This window comes from Narcine bancroftii, chromosome 2, assembly GCF_036971445.1.
Source record: "Narcine bancroftii isolate sNarBan1 chromosome 2, sNarBan1.hap1, whole genome shotgun sequence".
Lineage (NCBI taxonomy): Eukaryota > Metazoa > Chordata > Chondrichthyes > Torpediniformes > Narcinidae > Narcine > Narcine bancroftii.
The window spans coordinates 52,192,407-52,218,098 of NC_091470.1; the positions used below are offsets into that span (position 1 = coordinate 52,192,407).

The 25,692-nt window shown below is 39.4% G+C and overlaps 1 protein-coding gene and 1 long non-coding RNA gene across 8 annotated transcripts in view; both read right to left on the reverse strand.

Annotated features, from left to right (window-relative positions):
* Window positions 1–25,692, reverse strand: part of stxbp6 (syntaxin binding protein 6 (amisyn)) — a 314,531-nt gene that overhangs the window by 227,655 nt on the left and 61,184 nt on the right. The window lies entirely within an intron of this gene.
* LOC138753540 (uncharacterized) lies at window positions 5,820–19,321 on the reverse strand. The gene is made up of 3 exons (XR_011351233.1): window positions 19,175–19,321; window positions 16,444–16,481; window positions 5,820–6,371 (listed from the first exon to the last, which is right to left on the reverse strand). It is a non-coding gene; the product is annotated as an uncharacterized lncRNA (long non-coding RNA).

Genomic DNA, 25,692 nt, shown 5'->3' on the forward strand with positions numbered 1-25,692 from the left:
TCGGCTCTCGCTGCAGGGCGGGCCACCTCTAATACATTTTTGAAATGATCTTGCGGGCCAAATATAATTATATCGCGGGCCAGAGTTTGACATGTGTGGTCTATTCATTCCATAATTTCAACTCAATTAACACCATCTTGTGAAATCTGCATAGGCATTCTTCACAACTTCTGCAAGGTCACTCTAGATATGAATTCTCCAGTATTTCAAATAAGATGTGTTTTAAAGTGTAACCTACTCTAATTTTTCCAATTTATCTCCCAAAAACATTATATATTCTGTCACAATTCTTTTATTCTTACACCTTCCTGTTCTTTGCTTATTCTTTGAAGGTCTCAGGCCTGAAATGTCAGTAATATATTTTTACCTCCCCTGGACACTACAAGACCAGCTGAGTTCCTCCAGCATTTCTGTGTTTTTCGGCTTGCAGTATAACCCTAACAGAGAAATCATCCCCTGCTAGGTTCTATCTACATACCCTCATTGATCAAGCCCTCCAGGATATCCTCAGAGTACTTTTAATTGAAGGTGCTTCACAGTGTATCACCCCCTCCCTTTTTGTAACCTCTATACCCTCTCTACCACACCACATCATATGAAAATTCTAGACCCCCGGAGCCCTAAGTTTCCCACCTCAGTTCATGTGTCTTGCCCAAGAGGGTATTTACATTAAAGTAAATCCCATTGATCTGATCGGTCTTCTCATACTTCTCCATCTGCCTCTCTCAGATTTGCCCATTCTATTTTCTCCACCATTCTGACTCTCCACTTGCTGCACTGGGTCACAGCAGGTTCCCTTCAGTAACACATTTCCATGAATTAAGCCTGCATTTATTGTCACATGTATCAAACATGTTTGTTTTGCAAGCAGTCCAGCTATACATTTTGTACACAGTACAAGACCATTCAGAAAAACAAATTTACAGAGAGATTTGACACAAAGCAAAGGCAACATAATTTCCCTCCCCACACAGACTACAATCGCACTATCATTTCCAAGAGACCATCCTGAGCATTAAAGTCCCTGTGTACACAAGGCTATCATACAAGGTTGTGTACTTTGATGGATTTGCAGATGGAGAAAGACTAGTAAATAATTACAAGTCAAAATGCAATTAAAGAAAGTAACTAGCAAGACATACATTCCCTGGTCTTACTGAAGAGTACACCAAAGATAAAAACATCATTCAGATTTCACAGGGCTTTGGTGACACATGGACCACGTCTGCAGTTTTGATCTCCAAAATACTGAATGCAAATAGACTGGTCTTGCATACATACACTGCACTGTCCACAAGTACTATCACTAGAATTAGGGAGTTAATCATTTGAATAATGATCAGGAAAGCTTTGCCTGTTCTCACTGGACTCAGAACAATAGGCACTCATCAACATGAACAAGATTCTGTGAGGAATTGACACTGTAAATGCCAAGATGTTCATCTCTTAGTGCAGTGTGCAGAACTTAAAATCTCATCACAAGGGCTCAGCCACTTAGAGGATTTTGGAATTCTCTATTTCAGAAAACTGTAGATAAAGCAGATGCTGAATCATTGTGTACAATGCCAAGTCTAGAAACATCTGTAGTACCACAGTTAGACAATTTGGTCCCTCTTGCTTGATCTGGCCATTCTTAAGGTGCTCATTTTTTTTTTTAAACTGCCACTTTCCCATACTCCAGAATTTACAAAATATTCAGAATTATTTTGATCTGTTGTGAATCAAGTTAAATGTTTGAGTCTCTAAAACCTCTCAGAGTAGATAGAGAATTTCCCAAATTCACAAACATTCAGATGAAAAGATTTCTCCTCACCACATCCACAAATAGCTGAACAGGACTAAAATCATCTCCATGGATATTAAGGCCAGAGTTTTGTATGTTTTAATTTAATCACCTCTCCTTCCTCCAAATGTGAGAGAACGGTCTCATCACTGGACAATTTTACCCAATCAATCTGACCAGCCTTGTTCAAGCAAGTTCACCCTTCAGAGTCAAGAGTCACACAGCAGAGAAGGCAGTCCTTCAGCCCCTCTGTACTGGCCATCAGAAACTCATTTGTACCAATTTGATTTTAGGCTCTCCCTATTCCTATCAAATCACTCCAGATTTTTCCACTTAACACAATCAAGGAAATTTATGGTGAAGAATTATCCTGCTAAACCACATGTTTTTGCAACATGGTAAAAGAAAATCGAGCACCTGGGGTACATCCATGTGGTAACCCTGGGAATGTGCAAACTCCACACTGAGGTCAGGATTGAACCTGGTTCAATGGTACTGTGCGGCAGCAGCCCTACGAGCTGCATCAATGTAAGGGTAGACAAAGTATTCCTTATGCTTTTCAAACAGAACCCAGTACAATTCCAGTTTGATATATATACTCTTGAATTCAAAACCTCTTATGATAAAGGGGAATACACAATCAGGATGACTCTTGGAATGAAAGGGTTGTCCTACCACAAAAAACCAACAGTTTAGGCTGGTATTCCTTGGATGTAGAACGAGGGGTAACCTTATTCAATGATACAAGATCATGAGGGGACTTGGTGAGGTCAATGCTAGGATGTTTTCATTGGTGGGACAGCCTTGCGCAAGGGGACAGCCAATTAAACTGCCGTACATAGAATTTTTTGTTTGAAGAGAGTGATGATTCTCTGTAAATCTGTGTCCTGGGGGTTGGTGGAACCCATACAATTCATAATATTTAAAGTGGAAATGGATAAATATTTGATAGATCAAGGAAGAGAATAATAGCCTAGAAGAGATAATGAGGTCAGAATCGAATAGCCATGATTCTACTGAATGGCAGATCGGGCCTGGTGGGCCTTTGGACCTACTGCAGCTATTGTTGCCTTGTATTCTTGTGCATTGCTTGCCTGCCTATTTGCATGCTACTACATGGCCAGGTTCTGTTTCTTTTGTTCTTGTGCTCCAAGAGTCAGGTTTGAATGCTTGGCAATCAAGTAAAAAGGAACAAGTTTTATCTCTATACGGTGAACAAAACTAATTTCAAACTAGCTTAATCGTTTATAATTGAAACATCAGCTGATCAGGTTCCTCCGAATCTGCACAAATTCGCCCAAAATGTTTTAAATTTGAGCCTGCCATACCGAGTGATGAGAGAATCATGGTGGTTTAGACAAGGTGACCCAGAGAACCAATACCTTAAGCATCTCACTCTATTCATTACACTCAAATGATCCAATGCAGTAATGGTCTGAGCATTACTGCATGAAAGTTCAATTTCACTTTAACCACATTTCAGATGTCTGGCTTCACTTCGCTCTTTTGTCACAGCCTTTGCTTGGAACAATCTGGACACCATTTAATGAGGACCCAACATTCGTATGAAGATAGACTGGTGCTTTTTTTTTAAATTAATCAGTTTTCTGGAACTGGATTTAATGAGATTTTCAGTGAACCCTTCTACAGCTTCTGGGCAAACACAGCAGCAACAACTGCCTAATTAATGCAGCCATCAAAGAAATCACTATTTTAATTGATGCGCATTCCCATTCTTGGTTCAAGATTTTGATAATTAGTGTAAGGAGAGTACGATGACAGGTAAAGGAACTTGCAACGCGTGGAACTACTGAAATGTCCAAGGTGAGATTACTCACCAAAGTTGACAGCAGTAAAAGTTGGGAGCCCAACTCTCATCCAGTTACATGAGCTTAACAAGATACTGATATTTTTCAGTGATTGTGACAGAATAGCAGGGGGTCAGTAAAGACTATGGTGAAGTCCAAGTTCAAAATTTAGATTTATAGTCTGAGTACATACATGCCATCACAGAACACTGAGATTCTTTTTCCTGCAGGCCAGGCAGAATTTCGAGTTATTGGTAGTGCATACACAAAAGAGAGAAAGCAAAAAGAAATGTAAATAAACTCACTGGGCAAATACAGAAAATAAATATTAAATAATAATGTGCAAAGTGAGAGTCCTTAAATGAATCTCTGATTGAGTTTGTTTTTTAGGACTCTTGATAGTGGAAGAATAACAACTCTTCCTGAACTTGGTACTACAAGCTTTGAAACACCTGTGCCTTTTTCCTGAAGGCAGCAGCAAGAACAAGATGGCCTGGTGATGTGGATCCTTGATGATTGCTGCTGCTCTCCGTATGCAGAGTTCCATGCAGATTTCCTTGATGGTGGGGAGAGTTTTGCCTGTGATGTTCTGGGCTGTGTATATGACCTTTAAAGAGCTTTCTGCTCAGAGGTATTGATGCCCCCATACCAGGCTGCGATCCAGCTGGGTAACAGACTTTACACTGCACATCTGTAGAAGTTGGCCAAGATTTTCACTGTCATACCAAACCTTTGCAAAACTCTGAGGAGGTAGAGGAATTGACATGCTTTCTTCACAATGACACTCATGTGCTGAGTCCAAGAAAGGTCCTCTGAAATGGGAACTCTCATTTGCTCGCACTCTCCATCTCGGATTCCCTCAGTGATCATTAGATTGTGCACCTCTAGATTTCCCCTCCTAAAGTTCCTTGGTTATGGTGACATTAAGTGAGAGGTTGTTGTTCATACACCATTCAGTCAAGTTTTCAATCTCCCTCCTGGATGCTGACTCATCACCCCCTTTTATTCAGCCTATTATGGTTGTATCATCAGTCATAGTGTAAAGCAAATAGACCTGGGGACTAAGAACACAGCCCTGTTGTGGTCTGGTGCTGATGGAGATTGTGGAGATGTTTAAACCAATCCTCACTATTGTGGTCTGGAGGTGAGGAAATCCAGGAACCAATTACATAGTGGGTTACTGAGGCTCAGGTCTTGGAGTTTGCCGATCAGTTGAGGGGACATTGGGGTTGAAAAGCAAACTTTCATCAATAAGGAGTATCCTGATGCATGCATCTTTGCTGTCCAGGTGTTCTAGGGTTTCACATAGATCCAGTGAGATGGCATCTGCCATAGACCTGTTGCTGTGGTAGGCAGGAACGGATCTATGTCGCTGTTCAGACAGGAGCTGATATGCTACATCACCAGCCTCTCAAAACAGTTCAACACTGAGGATGTGAATGATGCTGGTCGGTAGTCATTTGTGTGCAGATTACCATGGTAGGGTGACAAGGGCAAAGTCGGGGCAAAAGCGAGATTGGGGAATGAGGGAGATGATGGGGAATGATGAAGTTGCTTCATTTTCCTGGACCCCTCTACTTTGCCATGTCTCTGCCTTTTTGTTTCTCTCCTTGAACAAGAATAGAACATATTTGATATTCTCATCAGGTGAGGCAGAAGCTGTGGAGAGTGCAACCAGTGATATTATGCAAGTCAGAACCAGACTTTTTAAATGGGTGACATGTTTGAAATACATAAATGATCATACATGATCATAAAACCAATGAGAAACATGATTATCAGTTCAACTGAGCAATTAGTCATTGAGGAAAGATGAACTGATTTTCGATTCTCTTGCACATTAGATTTAACTCAAGTCACAAGTGAATACTTGATCAGAATTTCAGCCTACCTTCAATGCTGTTCTGTTTGTACCACTGAGCAACTATAACCTTCAGCAAATGCCAAGCTAATCAAAGTGACATGGATGAGTAAGGTTTCCTTTTTCATCCAAATTTTGATTTATGGACAGATGTTGGGCATCTTGCAAAAGGAAAATTGCAATCTATTTTCAAGCAATTGTGTGATGAGGGGGAAGAGCAGGAGATAAAGGGAAGGAAGAGAATACTCATAAGCCTTTACTAATTCTGTTTTTATTCTTCATGCATATACATTCAGCCAGTAGGGATCAATGAGTCTGAAGGAAGGGACTCCACCACCCACCCCCCCCCCCCCACACCCCACCACACACACACCCATAACTGAAAGGGCAAAAGTAGATAAATCTAAATCAGCGCTCATATTTCAGGTGAATAACCTTTAATCGCAACTGGAAAATGCTGTTACAAATGGAAGTGTCTGCTGTTACAGCTGCTCTGGTCACATCACCTTGCAACATCAACCTTGACCAGTACTGTCAGACCACTCCTCACTGCTCCTTTAATGTATCTTGAATGCAATCACTTCAAACTTTTTTGTTCTAATGAAAATTCATCAACCCAAAACCTTAATTGTTTGTTTTTCCAGAAATGCAATTCAATCACTTAAATACTTACAGAATTTTGCTTTTATATTTTCCATTTTCACATTTGCAGTATTTTGCTTTGCGACACATCATACGTTTTCTAGTTCTGATTACAGGTGACACAATTCACCTGATCATGTTGTTTATTGTTGTTGATAGTAGTTGTGGGTTCCTGAGGTTCAGAGGCTACAAACATTCGGTTTCTTCCAGTGCATGTCTATTCACTGGGGTTGTTGACGCATGCGCCAGGGTTTCACACGGTTGGAGACACGTTAGCCTGTGTTGAATGTAATGGTGGGATAAACGGTGGTGAGTATGGTTCCGATATTTTCTGTTGACCATTACATCAACACGGATTCATGGACATTACTACAGACGTTATCATTATGTTTGGATAGACATTATCATGGACGTTCGTTACCAAGGATATTACATTATTACAATAGACATTCGTTACTACTCTGTTATAGATGTTACAAGTCCTTTTGTATTAATTAATAAACCATTTTAAAACTCCTGAATTTCATCATGAATTTCTCAAACATGTCACATTAAAGAGCCCACTTAGCCTCCGAAGTGGATATTTTTATGGATAGTAGTCGCTACACTTAGTCACAGAATTATTGAACAGGATTGAATTGGACATGGTTGGAACATTTGGAGGGTTTCAGTCCTACCATCCCTCAAAGATCTGGCAGATGGAGTACAATGTTAGTAAGTGTGAGGTTATCCACTTCGGCAAGAAAAATAAAAGAGCTGAATATTATTTCAAGGGTGAAAAACTACAGCATGTTGCTGTGCAGAGGGACTTGGGAGTGCTTGTGCATGAATAGCAAAAAGTTAAGTTGCAGGTGCAGCAGGTTATTAAGAAGGCAAATGGAATATTGGCCTTCATCGCTAGAGGAATTGAATTCAGGAGTAGGTAATATTGCAACTGTATAAGGTACTGGTGAGACCACACCTGGAGTACTGTGTCCAGTTCTGGTCTCCATATTTGAGGAAGGATATACTGGCTTTGGAGACGGTCCAGAGGAGGTTTACTAGGTTGATCCCTGGGATGAAGGGGTTGACTTATGACGAAAGATTAAATCGTCTAGGATTGTATTCGCTCGAGTTCAGAAGAATGAGAGGAGATCTTATAGAAACATATAGGATTATGAAGGGTATGGATAGGTTAGATGTAGGAAGGTTTTTTGAGCTGGCCGGGGAAACTAAAATGAGAGGACACAGTCTCAAGATTTGGGGGAGTAGATTTAGGATAGAGATGAGGAAAAATAGTTTTTCCCAGAGAGTAGTGAATGTTTAGAATTCTCTATCCAGGGAAGTGGTTGAGGCTGCTTCATTAAACATATTTAAAATTCGGTTAGATAAATTTTTACATGGTAGAGGAATTAGGGGATATGGGGAGAAGGCAGGTAAGTGGAGTTAGGTCATAGATTAGATCAGCCATGATCTTATTGAATGGCGGAGCAGGCTCAATGGGCCATTTTTGGCCTACTCCTGTTCCTACTTCCTATGTTCTCTTTGGTTTGGAGCGATACTGAAAGCAACATTGTGGCCATATTGGAAATGCCAAGCACAGGCCGCTGACAGCAATCCACCTCCGTTAGTCTGAACATTATCCATAGAGGGGCCCAGGGCTTCAATCCTAGAGCAGAATGTCCTATGCACACACAGACAGAGTCATTTGCCAAGAATCAAAGCAATATCATTGCTGCCGGGGTGGAAACTTGCTTATTAACAGCAGCCCATCGCAGCCATCAGAAGCGGTAGAATTACTTTTGTGGATCCCTTCTGTGTATTTACAGTATAACTCCGATTATCTGAAATCAGATTCTCCGAAATCCTCATTTATCCAAACTGGGCAGTTATTAAAAAAATGACCAGTTCTTCAAAAAACTTTATCCAAAATAGGCCCGGTCCTGACTATTTCAGATAATTGGAGTTGTACTGTATTTAGTCTGTACCCAGTTTGGAGGTGCTGCCACTCGACCATTGGGGTCTGTGGATTTTGGGCTTGTGCTGTGCTTGCTTGATGCTCATGTCTGGCAGATGGTTGAATGGAGATGCACAAAATGGCTGCTGCCATTGCAATTAAAACCACTGCAGAAGACATCAACTGAACTTAAAGTCAGCAACTTGGAAATGGCTGAAGGTGTGCCACAAAATGGTGGTGAAGAGGATGAAAATGCAAAGGATGGGCAATGCAAACTAGAGAAAGAGTCAAATATTAAAGCAACACCTGATATTCAGGATGAAATACAACCAGGTGACAGAATGTCAAATGTTGGAAGCAGGAGAAGCAAACAAAGTTCTTCTGGATCAAACTCCAGAGTTTCCAGTCCAACATCTGCACGCATAAAGGTTCAGGACGAAGTGGTTGCTCTTGTTGCTTGACAAAAATTGCTTAAGAATAAATTTGCCTTGGAGCAGCAGGGGGAGCATCTAAGGAGGAGCCGCTGGAGCTGGAAGCAAACATCTGGTTGTGATGATGTAATGGGGAGGGGCGTATTATACTGATTGCTTGCTAATGGTTGTAGAGATACTCCACCCGACTGGTATAACAGATGGAGAATCTTTCCCACTAGCCAGTTTAAAGGTGGCTTTTCATCTGTTAATAAAAGCCCAGTATTGTCTATGGCATATCAATTTTATTAACAGATGAACAATCATGGATACTTCCCTGTAATCTGGAAGACTTGAGATAGATCAAGATGCCACCTGAGCTGGAGAATTTTTTCACCACTGGCTCCAGTGTTTTGAAGCATACATGCAAATGAACAATGTTGTGCAAGACGCAGTGAAAATGACCATCTTGTGGCCCACCTCGGAGAAGTGCCCTACTCCATGGTCAGAGAGACAGCTGTCTATCAGAATGCAGTGAATCTTCTCAGGACCTATTATGATATGCCACAGAACACTGTTTGCTTCACATTTGAAAATAACAAGCAGGAGAGAGCGAAGATGCCTTCGCGTTCACACTAAAAGGGCTATCAAGAGCATGTGCTTGTGCTGTTGTCATGGCCGAAGCACACCGAGAGTCCTTAATGCTGGACGCATTCATAAGTGGATTGGAATCGGGGTACATCAGCCAACGTTTACTGGAGACCCCGGCCTTGAGCTTTAATGCAGCTCTGCAACAAGCGAAAGTCCTAATGTCTGCACTACAAGGTGCTAAAGCTCTTGAGAAAGACAGAGGTGCTGAAGCGGCACCCCCAAGATCCGCCCATGGCGACGATCTCCTGCTGAGCACCACTAAACTGCAGCGTAAAAGCCGCTACAGAAAATGCTACTTCTGCAGTTTGGTGCTATGTGCTCGCTCCCAGTGCCCCACCTGGCAAGACAATTGTGCCAACTGCGGGAAGCGAGGGCACTGGACCAGAGCTTGCCGTGCACAAGAGTCCTCGCCTGGCTCATGCCGTGTATTGAAGAAGAAACGTTCGAATGCTAAACAGGGGCGCTGCCACAACACTGCTATGCTGACCTGGAGAGCCACTGGTTCATCTAGCTCCTCTTCTTCTACTTCTTCTGAAACCATAAGTGGAACAGCCAGTGACGAGGCAAACACCAACGGATCACTGCCGCGGGGAGACCTTATTCTAGCTTCCATGAAGATCAATCAAGATGGGCCTCATGATCTGCAGCCTTCCATGATGAAGGTGGAGGTAAATGGGGAGCCAATTGAGTGTTTGTTTAATTCGGCCAGTGCAGACAGCTATATTCACCCGATGACCGCTAGTGCCCTAAATCTCTCCTTATATCCGTCTAAGCACAGGATCTCTATGGCTTGTTCTGGACTAAAACAAGATGCAACAAGTTGTTGTAAAATAACCCTGAAGGTACAGGGAAATGAATATACGGATTTCAAATTGCATGTGCTCCCTGGCCTGTGCGCTCCAATGCTTTTAGGTTTAGATTTCCAATGCCCATAGTGAAAATTATCATATTGGCATTTAATTGCCTATTACCATCGATTACAGTACCCCAAGAAGCGGTTTGCAGGTTATCGACTCTAAAGATTAAACATCCACGCCTTTTTGCTAATCTAACTCCGGATTGTAAGCCTATAGCTACAAAGAGTAGGCACTATAGCAAAGGACAGACTCTTTATTAAGCATTTATTGAAGGAAAAATTATCGAACCCAGTAGAAGTTCTTGGCGCACACAAGTGGTAGTGGTCAAAAACGGCACGAAACCCAGAATGGTCGTGGACTACAGCCAAACTATAAACAGGATCATGCAACTAGATGCTTACCCATTGCCTCGTATCTCAGACATGGTAAACCAGATTGCACAATACAAAATATACTCCACAATTGATCTGAAATCAGCTTATCATCAGGTGCCTATTCACAAAGATGAAAGGCAGTTTACCGCTTTTGAGGCAGGGAAACTTTTCCAATTTAAAATAATTCCTTTTGGGATTACCATTGGGGTATCCGTCTTCCAAAGAGAGTTGGATAAACTAGTAGATACTCATAAACTACAAGCCACCTTCCCTTATCTGGACAATGTCACTAAATGTGGCAGAGACTTAAATGATCATAATCAAAACTTACAAAAATTCCTCCAGGTGACCAAACATCTACATGTGATACTTAACGATGACAAATGTGTATACAGCACTAAATGCCTAGCCATTCTTGGCTATGTAGTGAGTAAAGGAGAGATCAGCCCAGAACCTGAGAAAATGAGACCACTCATGGATCTGCTCCCACCGGTGACACAAAAGTTCCTCAAGCGCTGCTTGGGTTTTTCTCCCATTATGCTCATTGGGTGCCCAACTATGCTGACAAAGCACAGCCACTGTTAAAAACTGCTAGTTTTCCCCTGAATGAGGAAGCCCTCCATGCTTTTGAAAACATCAAACAAGATATAGCCAAAGCGACCATGTCAGCTACTGATGAGGATTTGCCATTTCAAGTGGAATCTGATGCGTCAGTTTGGGCCTTAGCTGCTACACTAAAACAAGCTGGCAGACCAGTAGCCTTTTTCTCTCGGACATAACACGTGCCGGAGTTAAGACATTCCTCTATCGTGGAGGCCATTCACTATTGAAGACACTTTTTAGCCGGAAGGAAATTAACTTTGCTGATTGATCAAAAATCTGTCGCCTACATGTTCAACACTAAGTTGAGGAGCAAGATCAAAAATGATAAGATTATGCATTGGCAAATTGAACTTTCTACCTATGATTATGACATACTCTATCGCCCAGGAAAATTCAATGACCGTTCAGATAAAATATCTTCATGATGAATTATGTCACCCGGGGGATCACTAGATTTTATCATTATGTGAAATCTCTCAATTTACCATACTCACTGGAAGAGATCAAAAGACTAACTAAAGAATGCCCTGTTTGTGCGGAGTGTAAACCACGCTATTATAAACCCTCTGCATCCACGTTGATTAAAGCGACTAGACCTCCTCATTTGCTCCTCATTTGATTTTCAGTATTTTCGGTTATCCTGATTTCATTCACAGTGACAGAGGATCAGCTTTTATGAGTTTGGAACTTCGGCAATATCTTCTTGACAGGAGTATAGCTACAAGTAACACTACAAACTATAACCCTCGGGGTAATGATCAAGTGGAGCTCAGCAATGGTATGATCTGGAAAGCTATCACGCTAGCGGCAAAATCAAAATATCTCTCCACCAGCCACTGGCAAGAAGTACTGGCAGAAGCTTTGAACTCTATCTGTACTTTGCTTGTACAGCTACCAATGAAACTCCTCACCAACATCTTTTTCTTTTCCCTAGAAAAGCAAAAACTAGATCGACCTTGCCGACTTGGCTATCTAAACCCAGAGATGTTCTATTAAGAAAACATTGTAGACCACGCAAGGATGACCTGCTCATGGAGCATGTACAACTGCTTCATGCTAATCCACAATAAGTGCATGTTGTATTTTCCAATGGTAGACAGGACAGTGTTTCCCTTCGCTTGGCCTGCTGCCTGCGAGTCTTTCCACTAACCTTTCTCCTTCTTTACCCTCCCCATCCCGAGAACCTTTAGAGCAACAATTCCCTCTTCATGGGAATCTGCCAACCAAAGTCCTTCAGCCAACACCTGCCAATAAGCGCCCTTCAGTTAAAGATAAATCTCCAACATCAGAGTGGTTCCAGCTGCATGGGGAATCGTGGGTAACGAAGACGGCCATTGATCCAGCATTAAGTTGCAGCTGAGAGGTGCCGGAGTGACCCAATGAGATGCCGGAGCGGCACTCCGGTGAGCTCTGGAAGCACTGCATCACTGGCTGGGATGAAACACACACATACACAATGAATGTGAAAGATGATGCAAACTGGTTCGTAAGCGCATGATGCTTTATGTATTTCAGTAGAAATACTGACATGGTCTTTGCCCTCAGACAGCTCCAAGAAAAGTGCAGAGAACAAAAAGGACTCTACATCACCTTTGTTGACCTCACCAAAGCCTTCAACACCATGAGCAGGAAAGGGCTTTGGCAAATACTAGAGCGCCTCGGATGTCCCCCAAAGTTCCTCAACATGGTTATCCAACTGCACGAAAACCAACAAGGTCGGGTCAGATACAGCAATAAGCTCTCTGAACCCTTCTCCATTAACAATGGCGTGAAGCAAGGCTGCGTTCTCGCACCAATCCTCTTTTCAATCTTCTTCAGCATGATGCTGAAACAAGCCATGAAAGACCTCAAAAATGAAGACGCTGTTTACATCCAGTACCGCACGGATGGCAGTCTCTTCAATCTGAGGCGCCTGCAAGCTCACACCAAGACTACTTGGTGAACTACTCTTTGCAGACGATGCCACTTTAGTTGCCCATTCAGAGCCAGCTCTCTAGAGCTTGACGTCCTGTTTTGCGGAAACTGCCAAAATGTTTGGCCTGGAAGTCAGCCTGAAGAAAACTGAGGTCCTCCATCAGCCAGCTCCCCACCATGACTACCAGCCCCCCCACATCTCCATCGGGGACACAAAGCTCAAAACGGTCAACCAGTTTACCTATCTCGGCTGCACCATTTCATTGGTTGCAAGGATCAACAACGAGATAAACCACAGACTCGCCAAGGCAAATAGCGCCTTTGGAAGACTACACAAAAGAGTCTGGAAAAACAACCAACTGAAAAATCTCACAAAGATTAGCGTATACAGAGCCGTCGTCATACCCACACTCCTGTTCGGCTCCGAATCATGGGTCCTCTACCGGCATCACCTACGGCTCCTAGAACGCTTCCACCAGCGTTGTCTCCGCTCCATACTCAACATTCATTGGAGCGACTTCATCCCTAACATCGAAGTACTCGAGATGGCAGAGGCCGACAGCATTGAATCCACGCTGCTGAAGATCCAACTGCGCTGGGTAGGTCACGTCTCCAAAATGGAGAACCATCGCCTTCCCAAGATCGTGTTATATGGCAAGCTCTCCACTGGCCACCGTGACAGAGGTGCACCAAAGAAGAGGTACATGGACTGCCTAAAGAAATCTCTTGGTGCCTGCCAAATTGACCACCGCCAGTGGGCTGATATCGCCTCAAACCGTGCATCTTGGCGCCTCACAGTTCGGCGGGCAGTAACCTCCTTTGAAGAAGACCGCAGAGCCCACCTCACTGACAAAAGACAAAGGAGGAAAAACCCAACACCCAACCCCAACCAACCAATTTTGCCTTGCAACCGCTGCAACCGTGTCTGCCTGTCCCGCATCGGACTTGTTTGCCACAAACGAGCCTGCAGCTGACGTGGACATGACCCCTCCATAAATCTTCATCCGCGAAGTCAAGCCAAAGAAAGAAAGAGATCAGTAAATAAGTAAAAGATCAAACCTACTGATAATATTTAAAAATGAGAGTTCTAATAAATTACAATGTAATGTGTGAAATTTACAAGGATACGTTGGGTGGCATGGTTGGTGTAGCAGTTAGTACTAGCAATTGAGACCAGGGGTTCGAATCTCCCACTGTCTGTAAGGAGTTGGTACATTCTCCCCATCTAAATTAAATTCAGAGTAGTGACAAGGATTTTAGAATGTACTTCACCAAATAAAGCATGTTTATTCATTTAATGATGTTCAGAGTCCAATAACTTGGGCTGGGAAGGGCAGTTGGCTGTGAATTGTGCTTCTAACAACCAAGAAAAGAACCGCTCCTTGCAGGAAATCAGCAATCTTCTTAATTGGTACAGGACTAATGATAAGAAATACTTTTAAAACAAAATGGGTTAAATAACGCCAGCAGATATCTGAGCATTTTCTGCATTGTTGATCAGACTGCAAGCAGTAAGGTAGAGGCTCGGACATAAACAAATCTCCATGAATGCCCTACAGGTGGTCCACCTCACATAATCCCCCAATTTAAGGCACTCTCCTTAGCAAGGCAATTACATTACAAAGCCCTGTCTTTTTTGCTCCTCATTGAAGTAATGGACAAGTATTATAGACTACAAGCTGTAAAAAAAAAAACTCCATGGTAAATGCCTGCACTATAGTGGCAAGCAGATAAACGGAATGGCAGCATTGCCCAGGAAAATGTACGCACCTCAAAAGAACAAAGTATTCCTTTCAGCAGTTTGGCTGGGCATAAAAAGAAATTATGCCGAATACACACATGGCTAATCTTCAAACTTAGCCCAATTGTGCATGGAAATCGCCCATCTGGCAACTTTACTTGCGATCTTTTTTAAAAAACTGGAGGGGGGGCAATTTCAGTGTTTGCCATAGGTGCTATTTTTCCTAGATATACCACTGCCTTGGAGATGTGCCCACAGTTGGAAAGGAGGACACATTGTGAGAACATTGCTTTGCCAAAAGAAAATGGAGTATGTTTTGGCTTCTGTGTAAAGGACACATCAGCAGTAACTGCAGGAAGTGACTCAGCTGCAACAGATGTGGTTTAAAACATCCCAGAACGCTGCGTATCCACCAAGAAGGAAATGTAAAGGAGCAAGCAGAAAAAAAAGGAAGCAGCTGAAAACAGGGCTGGAGCCTCTGTTCAGACAAATGGTCTTACTAGGGCTGGTGAAGATAACTGCAAACTCTCAATAGTGCCTGTACAAGTCAAGCACAGGAAGAGGAATGCAATTGTGCATGCATATGGATTTCTTAATCCAGTTAGCACTGTATCATTTTGCACAGTGGAGTTAATGAATAAGCTTAATCTTCAGGGAAGAAGGTCAAGTATTCTATTGAGAAGTATGGGTCAAGTGAAGGTTGTTGAAACCAGAATTGTTTCAGTAGATGTTGATGGATTGGACAGCAGTGATTTTTTGCAATCTCCCAGGCAGAAACATTATGTGCAAAAAGGAAACATCCCACATCAAAATGATATTGATCAGTGGTCTTACTTGAGGAATGTTCATCTACCTGAAATTAGCTGAGATCGAGTTGCTAATTGGCTTTGATGAACCAAAGGCTCTGGAACCACAAGAGGTAAGACGGAGCGTGGGAGACGGACCTTATGCTGTTAAAATCATGTTTGGTTGGACAATTAATTGACCATGAGGAGGAAAAAATGCATCAGTAGAATATAAGTTGTGAAACTTGAGGAGCTGTGGGAACAGCAGTTCAGGACTGACTTTCCTGAGTGCCTCAGTGACGACCAAGAACCTTCAAAGAAGACAAGCAGTTCTTGGATTTAGTCTCAAAATCTGCCAAGTGGATTGATGGCCATTATTGCATTGGATTACCTTTAAAGAAAAGAGAAATATGCATGCCTGACAATAGAAGTATTGCTGAACAACGTACACTGAACCTAAAGAGTAGATTCAAGAGGAATTCTTCCTTTCATTTGGACTACACCAACTTCATGTCAGACATGAAGAAAGTACCAGATGGTGTCTTGGAACATAGTGATACCAGAAAATGTTATCTACCACATCATGGGGTTTTGCATCCATAAAAGAAAAAACTTCGAGTGGTGTTTGACTGTGGAGCAATATCTCAGGGAGTTTCACTAAATTCTTAACTCTTACAGGGGCGAGAACTGACCAATACATTGATAGGAGCCTTGGCTAGATTCTGTAAACAACCTGCTGTCATCACTACAGACACTGAAGCCATGTTCCACCAGGTGAAAGTACCAAATGAAGACTGTGACTTGTTATGATTCCTCTGGTGGCCTGATGGAGACTATAGTCAGAACATGGTGGAATACAGAATGACAGTGCATCTATTTGGAGCAACTTCATCTCCATGTTGTGCAAACTTTGCCCTTAGGAAGTGTGCTGAGGACTGTATGAAACTGTTTAGCCCTCAAGCTATAAGCACCATCATGAACAACTTCTATGTGGTTGACTACCTCACTTCAGCAGCTTCAGAAGAAGATGCAATAGCTCTTTATGAGCTATTTGTTTCAAGGGAGGCTTTCTACTTACCAAGTGGATAAGCAAGTCATCCTGTGTTGCCTCCATACCTGAAACAGAGAGGGCAAAAGAAATGAAGAATCTGGACTTGGATCATGTCAACCTTCCTGTGGAGAGGCTATTAGGTGTATAATGGTGTATTTAGTCTGACATTTTTAAGTTCAAAATCATCTTGAAAGCCTGAACTCTCACAAGAAGGGGGATTATTTCAAATCAGTTTGATATGATCCCTGAGGAATATTGGCAGGAAGTTCCTGCAAGATTTGTGTCGGAAAAGGATTGGTTGGAATGATACGATACTAGACTCCATTGTACCCAATTGGATGTATTGGATTCAGGATCTTCATAAATTGGAAGACTTTAAAATTGAGATGTTTCAAACCCACAAACTTTGAAATGGTGACATCTGCTCAACTGCATAATTTTGCTGATGCGTGTGAGGGTGGTTATGGAAATGTTAGTTAACCGTCACTGCATAATAATCATGCTCAGGCACATTGTGGGTTTGTGATGGGAAAAGCAAGTGTGGCTCCATGGCGAGCAGAATGAACACTGTGCAGAAAAGAGCTGCAGATGGAACTAGCAGACTCCAGATTTAGGACCGATAGCACTTCTGTACTCATATAAATCAACAATAAGACCACAAGATTCTGAACTTTTGTGGCCAAGAGTTGCTGAAATTGACAAAATCTCACATGCACAACAATCCAGCAGACATGGCTTCCCAAGGTTTGAAAGTCAAATTTTTTCCAAAGAAAGAAATATGGAAAAGTGAAATCTTGCCCTTAGTTAAGGGTGACTATACTCAATGTAAAAAGGCCAATCAATTTAGATGGCCAGATACAGCAAATAAATATTTAGGTATTAAGAGTTGATAATGATTTAAATAATTTAAATGAATTGAATTATTTACCACTACTTAATAAAATTAAAGAAGATTTGAATAGGTGGAATAATTTACTTATAACTTTAGTACGTAGAGTTAATTGTATTAAGATGAATATTTTCCCTAGAATTCAATATTTTGTCAATCAATTCCTATTTCACTTATGCAAAAAAAATTAAAGACTTGAATACAAGTATTAGAAAGTTTTTGTGGAAAAGGAAAATGGCAAGGGATTTTTTTGGGAAAAATTGACTTGAAAGTTTGAATTGGAAGGTTTACTAGTTCTCCATTTAAAAAATTATAAGGCAGCTCAGTTGAGGTTTATTAATGCATGTTTGGTGTAGATGGATTCTTGCTTGAGCTAATGTAGAACATAGTAAAATAGGAGAAATTAATATACAGGATTTTATTTATAAATGGAATTCAGAATTATTGGTGGGAAGTAGAGATACACCCATTTTGAAAAATTTGATTGAATTATGGAATAAAATTGATTATGAAATTGGTGTGAAAGGTTTAATTTCACAAAAAATGCTTTATGTCAACATAGACATTCAATTTTCTATGGATAATTAATTGTTTAAGACTTGGATGCGAATGGGTATTGAGAGAATAGAATATTGTCTTGAAGATGGAAGATTTATTAGTTTTGAATGAATGAGGAATAAACTTAATGTGCCAAATAATACATTTTTCTGTTATTATCAAGTTAAAGATTTTTTTGACTGATAGGATAGGTGTTTGTTTGACATTACCTACTTAGAGTGAATTGGAATTATTGATATGTAATAGTAATGTGAATAAATTTATCTAATGTATAATTTATTTCAAAAGAAAGGCCCAAAAATAGGTGTACCTAACTCAAGATTAAGATGGGAAATGGATTTAAATAGACAAATAGATTAAAAAGATTGGATGCAACTATGTAGAGATAATATGACAAAGGTTATTAATGTTAGATTTGAGTTGGTTCAATACAATTTTTTTTTGCATCAGTTATACCTAAATCCTCAAACATTTATAAAATTGATTCCAACACTATCAGATTTATGTTTTAGATGTGGTCAAGAAGTTGGATCATTTCTGCATTCTACTTGGGAGTGCCTAAAGTTAAACATTTCTGGTTGGAAGTTCAAAGATTTTTGGAACAAGTAATAGGGGTTAAGTTCCCACAGGATCCAATGCAATTTTTGTTCAGTAATATTATACCGATAAGACCTAAATTAAAATTAACTATGTATCAAAATGAATTTGTACAAATTGCTTTGGCAGTTTCTTGATAGTGTTTAGCTATTAATTAGTAATCAGAAACAGATTTAGGGATGGAGAGATGGCATGCTTAACTTCATAGCTGTATTACACTTGAGAAGTTTACTTATAAATCAGATATTTTGGTAAATATGACACCCATATTTGAAAAATGTGGGTATGAATGTTTAACAGACTCTCTGAAGATCCAATCTCTTGGTAACCTCCAGCATCATTACATTATTAAAAACTATATTAAAAGTTTATTCTCTTGACATTCTCCAGCTTTTCTTTCTTCTATTTCTGTTTATTCTTTTTCTTTTTATATTTTTTCAGGATTTGGGGAGGGAGATTTCCACATGTATAACTTTTGAAGCTTTTAATTGAAAGAAATGTAATTACAGTTGTGGTTTAAAAATTGCTAAATAAGATATTCAAAAAAAGAAAGAAATATGGGTGTACAGGCTTCAGTTTTTTCATCGGCCACAGGAAGAATGGCTTCAAAATCTTGATGGATTAGAAGAAATCTCACCAAAGGACTCTGAAATCAGGAGCGTAACTGTAAATGCTGCTCAGATAACGTGTAAAGAAGTGGATCCAGTAACTCACTTAATCTATTACTTCTCATCTTGGACTTGTTTGTAAAGGGCAGTAGCATGGATGCTGAGATGTAAAGGTCTGCTTCTGTATCATAGCAGAAAGAAGAATCAAAGGATGTCGTACTCTTTCTCAGCTTCATCTAGATATCATCCAGTGAGATCTTCCACAAAAGGAGATAGGAAACCTTGAGAATCAGGAAAACAGTGGTTCAACAGTTGAAGATCTGGCTAATGCTGAAATAGAGATAACCTACCTTTGCTATAAGAAGACATTTGCAGATGAAATCTCGTCTGAGAAAAGGAATGAACACAGCCACATTCATAAAGTCAACCCCATTCTAGAAAATTATGTATTAAGAGTTAGTGGGTGACTTAGCAGAGCAGCAATGCCAGAAGAGATGAAACATCCTGTCATACTGGTCAAAGATTTTCACATTTCTGATCTAATTCCTCAACATATTTATGAAGAAGTGGGTCATGGTAGTCGCAACCATATATTATTGGATTCCTGGTGCCACTGTGTCAATCAGAAAAATTGTGTTGAAATGTGTTGTTTGTCGGTGTATAAATGCCTCTCTTGGACAACAGTTGGCAGATTTTCCCAGAACAGAGTATCTCCTGATGAAACTCCCTTCATGTATGTTGGAGTCAATTATTTTGGACCCTTTGGAGTGAAGCATGGAAGGAGTGTTGTGAAGTGCCATGGTGTTATTTTCACATTTAGCTGTAAGTGCAAGTCACATCGAAGTGACTTCATCACTTGATAGACTCTCATCAATGCCCTTCGGCATTTTACAGCCAGGCATGGTCAAATTAAAGAAGTATGATCTGACAATGGCACCAATCTTGTGGGAGCTTAGCATGAGTTGAATTAGACAATTTAAACCAGGAATCAGGGTCAAATCCATAATACACTGCTCCAGAAAGGAATCAATTAGATCTTCCATCCCCCTGCTGGCTCACACCATGGAAGTACATGAAAGGTTCTCAATTCCACCCTAAATGTACAAAGTCTTGACGAGGATGGTCTCCACACAATTTTATGTGAAGCTGAGGCTATCCTCAGCAGTCATCCAATCACCATAGCTTCTACAGATCCAAATGACCTTGAAGCACTCACCCCGAATCATCATCTGCTCCTTAAGACTATGCCATCGATGCCACCATGGCAGTTTCAGGAGGAAGACATACATGCTCGTCGCAGGTGGAGGCAAGTTCTGGAAAATATGGATTAAACTGCAGGAATGACAGAAATGGTCTAATATCAGATGCAACTTCACACCAGAAGACATTGTGATCATCATGAATGATTCAGTGCCTCAAAACTCATGGCTAACAGGAAAAGTTGTTGAGGCCATTCTGGGCAAAAGGGGACTTGTATGTCAGGTTCAGATCAAGAGCAAAACCAGCTTTCTGAGCAGACCAATCAACAAAGTCTGTCTTCTACAGAAGATGGAGGAACTTTGACAAGCCCAGTACAGACAGCACTTTCCTTGTTCTAATACATCCTAATTTAAGAGTATATCTTCCAAAGTGTGAGCTACGATATCCCAAATTTAGATCTCTTTAATCCAACAAATCAAACTGTGGCTGTTACTTTATGTAGTTTTAATTTGTTGATAGAACAGATGAGCATTGCATAGCTTGGCATTAAGGCTTTAATAACGATGAATTACAAAGTATTTACTCGATGATAGAGATACAAAAGATATTTAGAGATATTAAAAAGTATACGAAGATACTAAAACTTCAGAGATACACAATGGTATTTAAAGAGATTAAAAAACTTTAAAAAGATACACAATTCAAGGAAAAATTTCTTGTGCTCACTCTTCCTTCACATCTTGTTGAATGAAAGGTGTTAGCCTGGGTGGATATTACATCATATTACATCATAGTCACTAATGGTAACACTACAAATAATAGTTCTCTTAAAGAGACAGGCACAATACTAACAGAGTCAAAAACACAACATTTTAACCTTTACCCCCAGAACTGACCATTACATTGCGGCCCCTAATTACTCTAATACACATTAATTTGTAATATATATGTACTATTAGAGATACACAAAGTAAATATAGTAGGTATAAGATTAGAGATCAAAAATGTCATCTTCTGTAAAATACAAATTTTAGTGATAGGTCTATTTAAGTAACCAGTTTTGGTTTTAATCTGCACTTGCTGAATGAAACCTTTCTTGTCTGGAACTATATCCACAATTTTCCCCAGCAACCAAGAATTTCTTGGTGAAGAATAGTGTATGATAATTACAATATCTTCACATACTAAATTGTGTTTAGCTTTAGACCATTTTTGTTGTTCTTGTAATAAAAAAAGATATTCTTTAATCCATCTTTTCCAAAATAAATCTGCAATAAATTGCACTTGTTTCCATCTGCATCTTGCATAGATAATGTTTTTTTTGAATTTGACCTGTTTTCTCATGTAGATGTTGAACAATCAAATCAGAAATATGAAATTCCTTAGCTAATATAATTGGATGTTTCACTTCTTCTGACATTATTGCTTTTTCCAATCTTCCTCCTACTCTCAATAATAATTTACAAGAATAGGATTTAGCTTGTAAACATGACTTGTTTTTGTAACATTCAGATTCTTCTTCAATTTTGATATCTTGTTATCAAAAACCTTTTTCTGACAAAAATAAATAATCTCCAATTCAGTATTCATCAATTCATCAACTTTCGGTAACAGCTCTTTCAAGTCTTCAGATTCTCTTTCTTGATATGATTTAAAGACATAGTTTTTAATCTAAGAATCCTTAAAAAAAACCATGAAGAGTTATAGCAAATTAATTGAGTGATAGCAAATTAATTGAGTGATTGGATCATTTTCATTAGATATTTGAATATTATTTACATTAGTGCTTTGGATTTCAGGATCCTCCAATGAAATTTCTTTTAACTCCCTGGATTTTGAGGCCATTCTTCTTGAGATAGTGAAAGAAATTAAGGACCGTACACCCACGTGTTGGCTCTTTTAAAAAAAGACTGAACTTTTGATCCTCATGATGCCATATCAGATGGATTATCCACTGTTTTAACATATCTCCATTGATTTGCAGGCAAAACATTCTCTATTTCATTAACTCTGTTAGTCACTCTTGTGATTTTGTATTTAAGCACTGATGTACTATCAGTCCAAAGCACAGAGTCTGCTAACTCCATCAGTAATTCTCTCCTTAACACAGTGTCCAGTTTGCTTGTCATAGTAGCGCCAGTCAATTCTATTTGCGATATGGTTACTGGCTTTAATGGAGCCACTCTGGCTTTTCCCATTACAAATCCACAATGTACTCACTTTTGGTTATTTCTCAGTACTAAATAACTGACAGTACCAAAACCACCTTTGCTTGCATCAGTAAAGTGGTGTAACTGAGAAAATGTGGTAATTCCAAAGTCTATAGATTTAAAACATCTGTTGACTTCAAAATTTTCTAACATTTTAAGACCCTCAATCCAATTCATCTAATCTTGTGCGATGGATTCTGGTATAGTTTAATCCCATCCAAATTTTCTTCTGCACAATTCTTGCAGAATTTTCGTGCCTATTAATACTACTGATGCCAGTTTTCCCAAAGGATCGTATGCTGATCTTACAATTGAAAGCATACCTCTTCTTGTTAAAAGCTGTTCTTTCAAAACTGTTTTAAATTTAAAAACCTCAGATTGAACACACTATTGCACCTCTAGAATTCTTTCAACAGATAGAACGTCGCAATCCAAATCAAGATGCTTTATCTCCTTTGCTCTTTCTGCCTCAGGAATAACAGCCAACACATCTCAACTGTTACTAATCCATTTCATAAGGAAGAAACCTCCTTTATTACAGACCTCCTTTAACTATTGATAAAGATCTATTGCTTCTTTTTCTGAAACAGATGAATTAGGGCAATCACGACATAGAAATTATTTCTGATGCTTATAGCTTGAGAACTAAATTACTCTTCATTATCTTCAGCACATTTTCTGAGACCAACATGTTCACAACTTGGTGACGAAGTTGCTCCAAATATATGAACTGTCATTCTGTACTCAATCATGCCTTCACTGTAATTTCCATTAGGCCACCATAACAATCATTTTTTTTAAAATCACAATCTTCTGATGATACTTTTAGTTGATGAAACATCGCTTCAATATCTGCAGCAACTACAATAGGCTCTTTACAAACTCTATTGAAGAACACCTATTAAAGTACTGATTAAGTGTGGACCGTGTAGAAGCTGAGAATTCAATAAAACTCCTAGAAAAGATGCTCCACAATCAAATACTACGCTAAGTTTCTTTGTGGATGCATGACGTCATGAGGTAAATACCTTTTTTTTTAAACCATCTTTACATTCCAAGATAGCTTCTGATACCTTTACTACATAGCCCTGGATTATTCTCCTTATTCACAGGCATAGCCTTTTGTGTATATACACTTGGAAGATCACAAAATTCATTGCTATTCAATCTGACAATCTTTAAATCAAGTTTTTAATTCTTTTAGACAAATTTTACGAGTCTTTATTCCAAAGTTCACAATTAAATTTTTCTTTGAATCAAAATATAAATGATACTTTCCTTATTCTAATGTATCCTAATTTAAGAGTATATCTTCCAAAGCATGAGCTGCGATATCCCAAATTTAGATCTTTTTAATCCAACAAATCAAACTGTGGCTGTTACTTTACGTAGTTTTAATTTGTTGATAGAACGGATGAATATTTTGAATAACTTTGCATTAAGATTTTCATAATGATGAATAATGAAGTATTTACTGTATGATGGAGATACAAAAGGTATTTAGAGATAAAAAGTATATGAAGATACAAAAATTTTAAAGAGATACACAATTCAAAAAAGAATTTCTCATTCTCACGCTTCCTTCTTGTTGAATGAAAGCTGTTAGCCTGGGTGCATATAACAACATATTATATCATAGTCACTATGGTAATACTACAAATAATAGTTCTCTTAAAGAGACAGGCACAATATTAACAGAGTCAAAAACACAACATTTTAACCTTTGCACCCAGAATTGACCTTATTTTGTTGTTTTTTTGATCTTGCCCACTACACAGACTTTACTGTCCAGAGTGGTGGTAAAGATAATTCTTTGTCAAGGCTATGTACTAGTAACCTTTGGCCTTATAAAGAATTAAGAAAGAAGAGCTACATAATATTGGAATATATTGTGTTTGATTGTTGTTTATAATTGTGTAATTATTATTGGAGATATAATAATTAGGGGCGGTATTGGAGGAGCAAGAATTCACTTGATAACATTGTTTATTATTGATGATAGTAGTTGCGGGTGTCAGCAGCGTCCGGAGGCTATGAGCATTCAATTTTTTCCAGTGTGCATGTGCTATTCACTGGGGTTGTTGGGGCATGCACGGGGGTTTCGCGCAGTTGGAGATTCGTTTCCCCATGTTGACTGTAATGGTGGGATAGACGCTGGGTGAGTAGGGTGGCCGATATTTTCCAACGACTGTTACGTTATCACTGATTCAGACATTACTACAAACGTTATCATTACATTAGGATAGATGTCCTCACGGTCGTTCATTATCAAGCATATTACGTTATTACAATAGACATTCGTTACTACACTATTATAGACGTTATGAATCCTTTTGTATTGTTTAATAAACCATTCTAAAACTCAACTTCATCATGAATTCCTCGAAAGCATCACAGGAAAGATCTACTTAGCCTCCAAAGAGGCTTTTTTTATGTTTATGTATAATCTGATTCAACTCTCTCTCTCTCATTCACAGTTACCACCTTATCTATTTCCGTCATTTCTCACATTCAGACTTTGAAGTTGGAGTTTAAAAAAAAGTGAACCCTCTAAATCTACATGCGACTAACACAAGTGACAAAAGAATTGATGATGAGAATTTACTGTCATACACAAGTAGAATGGAGAAATTGAAACTGCTTGCTGTAGCAACTTGGGTATGTAAAAACAAGCATATATCTAAATTACCACATGAGAGAAAAAATAAGGTAATACACATGAAAGGATAGATAAATATTCACAGATCCAGTTAGTGAGAAAAATAGCCAGGCAGATCTTTCATCCTGGAGTAGTTTTCTGATTGCTCATGCAGAAGAACTGACGAGTGAACATACAAGCTACAATAAATTGCTGTTTATGTAATTATTGTGCAAATATTTCAATGAAGCAGATGAAAGAACTGTGTCTTTTCAGGTCCCAAACAAAGGTTTTGCTTATTTTTAATTGCATGACAAGAAGGCTTTTCATCAAAATGTTCTTTCCTTTGATAGATATAAATAGGAGACATAAATCTATTGTTAAGCAGTAGTCATTATCACAAAATGTGATAAATGTAATTCATTCTGTGGAAAAGGTATTACTGGGTGAATCTAAATGCAAGTTCTGTTCTCTGTAGTTAAAAGAGCTTAACTTTTACAATTATGATGAAAACTATTTCAAACTGAATCTTTCCTATTGTGATTTCTGCATTTAAATTTTTTCTAGACCTCTGTT